The following is a 9,766-nucleotide window of genomic DNA, read 5'->3' as shown; positions in this document are numbered from 1 at the left end:
TGCATTTTTGTGGCAAGTATTCAAAGCTTGCATTAGCTTCTAAACAGAGCTCTTAATCTCTGAAAGGCTACAAATCTGTTTTTATTCAGAGGAAATAGAGCAGTGAGGGCCAGAGAAGTAGAAAGGTTTCATTGTGGGAAACATCTCTTATATATAAGTAATTGATGTGTATTTGCTGATGAAGACTGGAATGAATGGAGCTTTAAAAAGTGAAAACAACTAACATGGTCATGTGAGACAGTTCTCTTTCCAAAGTGTGCTTGATTGCTTTAGATCAGGGGTGGGCAAACTATAGCCAGCAGGACAAGTCCAGATGCACTCCTCACCCAACTCCTTTGTGTTTTGTAAATAAAACTTTATTGAAACAGCCACGCCCATTTGTATAAACATTGTTTATGGCTGCTTTTGCCCTACAGCAGCAGAGTTGAGTAGTTGTGACAGATGTCCGACAAGCCTAAAATACTTATTGTCTGACCCTTTCTGAAGAAGTTTGCTGACCTTTACTTTTCAATACTGAAATGAGGTTGGTGTTCTTGTGTCATAAAGTGGTAGCTAAAATGCATGTTTCTAACAGATGAGTGAATGTACTACATCAGCCTGTCTTACAGGTAAGTAATACATTGACATTGACTCTTCAAGCCCCATAGGAGTAATTACCGTCCAGGTCTGAGGAAGAAGTGGCTATCTGGGCAGTCTCCTGTAGAAATGAGATTTGTAGAACAAAGGGCATGGGTTAATGATGCTGGATCAGAGGTGAACACACCAGCGCCTTGAACTGCTAACAAGGCTCTTTAGCCATAAAGGGCATAAGTGGGAGAGGCCTGTGTGATTTGTTACTCTAAAGGAGCTCTTGCTTCTTCCTCTGTATTTGTCAGGATGACTTGATATGTTACTTTTCTACCCAAAGATTTCATAAACCTGATCTATAAATGGTACATACGTTATTTTGAAATAAGGTGCTTGAGGGTGAGATTTGGGTGTTTCCTTTTGAATTCTATTTTGTGTAGTGTTGTGAACTCTCTTTCCACTAAGAGTTATGAATTGATCCTTCCAGATAAAAGTGATATTCGCTTTAGTATTGGTCTTAATCCTGGAACTTCTGGTCTTCCATTTTGTTTTCTTGCAGTTAGTTTCCTGGCAACAGCTGGTTTTGCTTTATACTTTTGGTTCCAGTGTGCTAAGTGTTTATCTTTAAATATAGAAGACATTTCTCAATCTTTATGAATATCTAGTTTAGAAACTGTCAAGAAAGGAAATGACACATAGTAGATGGTTCAGGGTTTTTATGCAATCATTTCATCTTACTTCTGCTGGCTGTGTCTGCCCAGGTGCCCCTCCTTAAGCCCTGTATCCAGTATACACTCCTGTAGACCTCTTGTGAACACTGGCTAATGTCCTCAGCAGGGAAGAGCAATTGCCCTAGTCATGTATCTGTATTCAAGGCTCACTGTTGAACAGTTCTGTCTATATTGCTGGTTATGTCAGTGAAAGTATTTGTTTTTTCACATCTCATACTTCAGTGAGGGGGCCAGTCTCTCAAAGCACTTTAGCTAATTTCCTAAGAGTTCTGATCAAATTTATAATCTAATCAGCCTAATCTATATAATCTAATCACCTTTTTTTATGAACTGTTTTGAATTTATAGAAAAGTTAGAGAATAATAAATCCCCATTTTCTTCCCTGTCTTTAATAAACCTTACCATATTACCATATTTGTGATAGATTGATAGATACATACATAGATAGGTAGATAATTTTTAAAAATAAGACATTAAAACAGTTGAAGCTTCTATCCACTGAATCCATCCCCTTTTGTCCTTCCCCAGAAGAAACGTGGTATTTGAAATTTGGTGTTTTTCATTGCCATGCACTTTCACTGTGTGTATTTTTATACTTTTGCTAAATATAAACATTAAGATTATATGCTATGAATTTACATGTTTTTAAATGCCATGTAGATGGTATCATGTTGTATTTACTCTTTCTCAACTTGCTTTTTTCACTTGAGGTTTTTTTAAAGGTTTTTTTCATGTTGATACTTGTAGTTCATTCATTTATTTTAATTGCTGTAAATATTCCTTTATCAGAATATACCACAACTTATTTATTGATTAACCTTTCAGTGGACATTTACGTTATTTTCAATTTTTTCCATTACAGATAATGTGGTAATTTGCATTCTTATTCATCTCTCTGTTAGTTTGTGTGAACTTTTCTTTACAGTAAGAAATGCAGTGACGGGGTCTCAGAGTCCATCTTCCATATTATTAGATAATTCCAGATAGCTATCCAAAGTAGCTAGACAGATTTATACCTGCACCAGCATTAGAAGCATTCCAGTTGCTTCACATCATGGTCAACACTTTTTAACTTGGCAATTTGATATTTTGTTATTATAAATAGTATTTTTCTAATTATTAGTGTGATTCACTTAAGCAGTGGCTGTATTTTTAAACTTAAAAATGTTAACTCTTTCATACTGTGTTGGAGATAGTAACTTCTGCAATTAGGCAAGAAAAAGCAATTTTGGCATAAGAATTGTAAGAGAAGAAATAAAACTATTTAAGGGTGATATGATTATATATCAGGAAAACCCAAAAGTATCAAGAAAACTACTATAAGCAGTAAGGTAATTTCAGTAAGGTAACTTATTAAATTAGCAAATTATGTAAAGGTTATTGTTTTTTTTAATATACAACCAAAAATCACTTAGAATGCATTATGGAAGGGAATAGTCCATTTACAATAGAAAAAGAAAGGATATATTGACTTAATAAGAAATGGTCAAAGCCTGTATGAAGAAAATTATAAAACATTCTTTTTTTTTTAATTTTTTTTTTAATGTTTATTTATTTTGAGACAGAGAGAGACAGAGCATGAACGGGGGAGGGGCAGAGAGAGAGGGAGACACAGAACCGGAAGCAGGCTCCAGGCTCTGAGCCATCAGCCCAGAGCCCAACGCGGCGCCCGAACTCACGGAATGTGAGATCGTGACCTGAGCTGAAGTCGGACGCTTAACCGACTGAGCCACCCAGGTGCCCCTATAAAACATTCTTAAAAGAGACTTCAAAAGGTATCTAAAACAAATGGAAATACATACCATATTTTTGGATAAGAAGGTTAAATATCATTGAAATGTCAGTCATTTCTAAATTAATGTGTAACCCAATAAAATAAAACTCAATAAAATACTGTCGGATTTTGTTTTGTTTTCAGCTAGACAGTTTGATTATAAAGTTCATTTGGAAACAATAATTAGGAAAACCCTGAAATATAGAAGAAATCATGGGAGGGACTAGCCCTACCAGATACAAAAGCATATTATTAAGCTACTGGAATTAAAATAGTATGGTAATTACCCATGAATAGATAGACCATTGGAATTCAGTAGAAATAGACCTGATCTCATGTAGAAATAGAATGTATAATAAAGGTGCTCTCACAAGTTAGTGTGGAAATGTAGACTTTATAATAGTATTGGGATAATAGGATATGCACACAAGGAAAAACTAAGGTTTCAATCTTCCCATAACACACTAGAACACATTCTAAGTGGATCAGAGGTTTTAAAAAAGGGAACCACATAAGTATAAAAAGAAAATAGGGGTGAATTCTTTCATCACCTTAGAGTGAGAAAAATTTTTCTATGTCTCAAAATCTAAAAGCAGTAAGGAGAGAGTGATGAATTTGAGTACATAAAAATACAATACTTTTGTTCAAGAAAAAAACAAGAATAACTATGAAAACTCTGTAAATTCAATCACAGACAAATCCTGATAAACCTCATGTATGAAAATCTACAGAGGAAAAAAGCTAACAACCCTATAGAAAAATGGACTACAGATATGCACAGATATTTCATAGGAAAAGAAATTCAGAGCACTCTTAAATGCAGGAAAAGATGTACAATCTCACTGTTAATAAAAGAAGTGCAAAATAAAACATTGTATTAGATTTTATTGACAAAAATCCAGAAGATTCACGACATACTCTTCTGATGAAACTGTGCAGAAACGGGAAGTCTGGTACAATACTGGGAACACAAAATGATACAATCCTTCTAGAAGGGAATGTGGCAAAATTACAAGTGCACTTACCTTTTGATGAAGCTGTCTTACTTCTGGAATGTATTTCAAAGGCACATTGGCCAAAACTGAAAGGACGAACACACACAAGACTGTTCAGTTTAGTAGTACAGGTATTTGCATTGTCAGTAACATGAGTGAATGAATGAATGAAACAAAGAAACAACCCAAATGTCCATCAGTGGGGACTAGTTAAATTTTGAGGCATTCTTGCAATTAAGAACCATACAATTGTAGAAAGTAATGACAAGTACTGGGGCCCCTGGGTAACTCCCTCAGTTAAGCGTCTGACTCTTGATTTCGGCTCAGGTCATGATCTTAACAGTTTTGTGACATCAAGCCCTGCGTCAGACTCTCTGCTCACAGTGTGGAGCCTGATTGAGAGTCTCCCTCTCTCTCTGCCCCTTCCCTGCTCACTCTCTCTCTCAAATAAACTTTAAAAAAATTTCTAAAAAAAAATTAATGACAATATTGTGGCAAAGTTAAGAAAAATATGTCAAGAAAGTGAGAAAAATTTTTGATGAAGAAATGTATATAGTGTGGGGCGCCTGGGTGGCTCAGTTGGTTAAGCATCTGACTTCAGCTCAGGTCATAATCTCATGGCTCGTGAGTTCAAGCCCCGCATCAGGCTTTGTGCTGACTGCTTAGAGCCTGGAGCCTGCTTTGGATTCTGTGTCTCTGTCTGTCTCTGCCCCTTCCCTGCTCATTCTCTCTTTCTCTCCCTCCTTCTCTCTGTCTCTCTCTTTGTCAAAAATAAGTAAACATTAAAAAAAAATTAAGAAATGTATATAGTGTGTAATTGTTTATTCAAGAATGGTTAGAATATGAATATATTTGCTTGTATTTAAAAAACCAAAGGATAAAACATAAAATTTAAATGGCATATGAAAAGAGGAAAAGTAGAGATGAGTAGAACAAAAATAGAAATTAGACTTTTAAAAATTTACCTGATTTCATCAATCTGTCTTTGGGACAGGTATATATTTTACTTAGTTATAAGGCAGAATACAATTTTTAAAAGCCATCCCTAAAAATCTAAAGGAAATTTAAAAAGAATGCAAGGGGCACCTGGGTGGTTCAGTTGGTTAAGCATCCGACTCTTGGTTTCAGGTTAGATCAGGATCTCACAGTTTGTTGTGGGTTTGAGCCCCGCATTGGGCTTCTGCGCTGACAATGCATAGCCTGCTTGAGATTCGCTCTCTCTGCTCCTCCCCTGCTGTGCCCCCCCCTCTCAAAATAAATAAACATTTAAAAAGAAAGAAGGAATGTAAGTGCATATATAGTTGGTAGTATAAATGCATAAAGAGAAAGTGCTCCAGGAGACTAAAACATAGTAATTGGGCTGTACATCTTTCTTGGGATAAATCCTAATGATCAAAACAAACAAACACCAAAAACAAAAAAAACCTTTAAAAAAATCTTAAAATCTCTTCAGTAATCATACTGTTGGTCATAATGTGGTAATGATACACTGAGACTATTGTATGAGCATCTTAGGATGAATCAAGTAATGAAAACTAGGAGTTTGAGGATGGGAAAAGGATTGCAAGATTGTTGAGGTTAAGTAAAACTGTAGCCCTGGGTTTGAAATAGAATATTAAAACAAAACATGATTTATTTTAATCTTAAAAAAGAATAGTTTTTACCTTTCTTCACTGAAAAAGGCCTAAAAACATTTGACTAACCCAGTGACAATGCATTTGACCACCCAGCGGTCTGCAAACCCAAACCAATTGTTTGGTTTCTAAATGCCATTTCCCACTAACAGCAAGAAGGATTCCATCCAGAAGTGGGTGATTGCAGGTCTGTACAAGCAGAGTACAAGAAGAACTTGTTATATCTTGTTCTAACCAAGAATAAGTTGTCAAATATTATCAGTCATATCAAAAAGACTCAGGACACAACTTGAATACTCCCCGCTAGGTAAGGATGGGTTGATTTGAGTATCGGTAAGGAGAAATAACTTAATAATAAAATAATAAATATGTTTAGATCCCTAAGTTCTTAAACTACTAAAAATAATCAAAGAAATTTCATTTGTTATTACCATTTAAAGATGCTAGTGAGCCATCTCATTATTTTGAAAACTAGATGATAAAGGGGGAAAATCGAGCATTTATCCTGCCTTTCTTCTTTAAACCATACCTCAAAGTAATAAATGGTGATGAAGGGAAGTTTCTTTTTATAGAAACATTCCAGCTGATCAATCAAAAAGAAATCCTAGAATTGGGATATCACCATTTCCTAACCCATCATGAAATCATAGAACTTGGAAACATCACAATAAGAAAGACAAAGAGAGTGGGGTTGATTATATGTCTCTTAACAGAAGTATATAACCTTATCTATGAAGTAATCTTCCCCAATGTATCAAATCTGATCATGTCTCTAGATCCAGCTCTCAGCTTGCAGGAAATTCAGAAGAGAGGAACATATTAAATTATGCCATCACCTTGTAATTGGCAAAGTTCAGACTGAGAAACACTACAAGACAAACAACCTGGTTTCCAATGAAAAATTAGCAAAGGGGGGGAAAAAAAGACAAGCAGAAGGAGAATCTATGGAACTTAAATGGATCTCAATTTAAACAAACTGAAAAAAAAAGTTTTAAAATAGTTGAGGACATGTGAATATTTGATGATATTGAAGGGTTACTGTTAATTTTTTTTTTTTGGTAGTATGATTATATTGTGGATATATTTTTTAAAAATTCAGAGTACAATTGAAATATTTACAGATAACATGATAGTATTTGTAGAATTTGCTTTTTTAAAAATTCAGGGGTTGAGGGTACTTGGTGGGGAATACAGCTGAAACAAGATTAGCCATGAATTGATACTATTGAAATTGGGTGATGGGGATATGGGTGTTTATTATGCTATTCTCTCTACTTTTGTGTATCTTTCAAATTTTTGACAAAACACTTTTTAAAATTTATGTTAAATGATTTTCATTGAGAAACAGGTAGTTTATTATAGGTTTCTGCTTCTTTGCTTATCAGTCCATCCTTCTATAAAACAATTAAATGAAGGAAATCTTCATCTTATTGTGGTGTTTTTGCAGCAATACTTGATAAAATGAATTGAAAGTCAGTTCTCCATTAACTAGATCTAGAATATACACTACTACTTTATTCCCCTTGAAAAAATAAGACTAAAATAATTATTTAAAAATATCCTGTTATGCCTTGGAAACCCATTAATAGGCCTTTACAAAGCGAAAAAAGGCTCTTCTCGCCTTACAAATGGGTATGTTCTAAAGTTTCTTTCCTAGAACTAGAACAGTGTTCCTCATAGAATTGTGTTACAAATGTCAAATAAATTTCCAAGCTAATCCACAAAAATCCATAACATAGTGTAATATAATTTACAAAGCTGGCAGATTACTAAGCATTTATAACAGGCAAAAATTAAATAATTTTTTCTAGGAAAGTCCTTTCTTAATTGAATTCTGAACTCCAAAGGATGAGTGACTTTCCCATATCTTTTTAGGGGTTAGTCTTGTTATACTCCTGCATCATTTAGTTGCCATATGCTTTGAATTCTGGAAGCAAAGAACAGTGACATTCTCATTATTGTGATTTGGACTTCTCCTATTCATAAATTAAATACTTGAAAGAACACAGATTATCTGCATATGAATGATATTAGCAATAAAAACCTGCTTTTTATGGTTTTGTTCATATATTCTCATTTGATATTCCCAAGAAACATTTGAGGCTCAAAGGGCAAATATTATTACCCCCGTTTTACAGCTAAAAAGACTGAGGTTAAAGAGTATAATGGAAAACACTTGGAATCAGAGGTACTGATCTGAGTCTTGGTTCTTTAGTGACACCATCTGCATGTTATTTAACCTCTTGAACTTAAGTTTGCTTCTCTGTAAAATGGGTCTAATGAAACCCCATTTTACACTGTTCTTGGGAAGACTGAATGAACTGATACATGTAAAAAGTTCATAACATATAAGATCCTATACACCAATGAAGATTATGGTAGGGCTTTTTTAATAAATGGTCATAAAATGGAATGTTTAGGAAATGGGGAATATTTCCTGTTAGAGGAAATGGGGAATGTTTAGCTTAAAGAAAAATCAGGAGAAAGTGTTCGATGTTGTCAGATATTTTCTGAAAGGCTCAGATTCTGAAGAGTAGATTTCACTCCCATTTAAAGTACTGCTTTGCAATGAGTGTCCCTGTTACTCGAGTTTTTCAACAAAGACCATATAATCACATGTTAGTACTATTGCAGAGGGGCTTAATTCCTCTCAAGTCCATTATTGCTCTAAAGTTCTATCATTGAAATCTACCAAATTTTCAGAGTTGGGTAAAGACTCCTCGTCAGTGATTCCAAGGCCTGCAAAGCACTAATGATGATTGTCCTTTAATGGGATAAAATGGCAGAAAATGATCTATAAGCTGATTTAAGTTCACTTAGCAAATATTAATTAGGCACTTACTATATTGCAAGATGATGTGCTGTGTACTGAGTTTCAAAGAGCCATCTCTAGTGTTTTATTGTTTGAACATTTAAGATTCTGTTCTGTTTTCAATCATCCTCTCACCTTTTAAATATACTGTGTCCGTCTTGATCTTCCCAGGTCCTGTGAGGAATATGATGAAATGTTAACATTGCCCACTACTTATGTTCTTGTTATTCCAACTGATTTAGTTTCCAATTTTGTCGGAACTTTCCTGCATGGACTTTAATTCTCCAGAGTAGAGTCAAGATGTGTTGAAATGACCTCCTAAAAAAAGAAAGGGAAAATAGATCACCTGGTACAAAATATGTTTTTGCATCCTAGGCTCTGAGGATAAAATATGTGGTTAGATGAGTAATGTATAAGAACCTTAATGCTATTTAAACATACGGATGAGTGCATTGTGTGTATTTTGTGTATTTAAAATTGAGATTTTTGTTTGAACAGTGTCTTTCATTTGGTGTACTTCATGGTGATTTATCATAATAGACTGCTTTAAATCATCAGAAATAGCAAGACATATGAATTTCAACAATAACTTCCCCAAGGCTAGAGAAGTCAGCAGGAGCTCAAACTGCTAGGTAGACATTTTCTTTTTTCAAACTCATATGCAAGTGTAAAACTTTTATGAGGCTGCTTTAACGAGGTCCTTTGGGATTTAAGGTTATTTATCTAAGCTCTTATTAAAAATGAAAACTTTTCTATGTTTAGCCCTGTAAAGCAAAACTGATCTTAACAATACTGTAAGCTGGAAGAATGGATACTGTTGTGCAGACTGACTCAAAAACAAAGTTAGGAAACTTTGGGTCTAGTGTGGCACTGGCTTTATGGTAATGGGATAGCGAGAGCAGAGCCAGTATTTCAAAGTCTCCTTTAATTAAAAAAAATTAGCTTTACTGTGCTGGTAATTTAGGGTTTGACATGACATATCAAAATGACTTCCATCCCAGAAGCCCTGTTTCTCAGAGCACTCCAGTGTCTCCCTTGGAGTCGAGTTGCCCCAGGACAGTGTTGCCTGGCACAAGGTCTGTGAGCACCTTTTCATTTATGGTATCTGCACTTGCTGTAGTGTATCTTTGACTTCCACCCTCCCCCGCTGAGAAGTGGGGCATGGAGGAGAGGTTGTTTCTAAGATTAATGTGCCAGAATCACTCTGTACGTACCCTAGCGGAAGAGCTGGAGCTGCTGCAGGAAAAAAATTT

General features: G+C 35.0%; 1 protein-coding gene across 5 annotated transcripts in view; it reads left to right on the top strand.

Moving 5' to 3' along the window:
- The window catches only part of UBE3D (ubiquitin protein ligase E3D), a 240,374-nt gene that overhangs the window by 69,038 nt on the left and 161,570 nt on the right, over window positions 1-9,766 (top strand). The window lies entirely within an intron of this gene.

Source organism: Felis catus, chromosome B2 (genome assembly GCF_018350175.1).
Source record: "Felis catus isolate Fca126 chromosome B2, F.catus_Fca126_mat1.0, whole genome shotgun sequence".
Classification (NCBI taxonomy): Eukaryota; Metazoa; Chordata; class Mammalia; order Carnivora; family Felidae; genus Felis; species Felis catus.
Note: the sequence above shows the minus strand (reverse complement) of the source record. Positions and strands in the feature narration are given on the sequence as shown.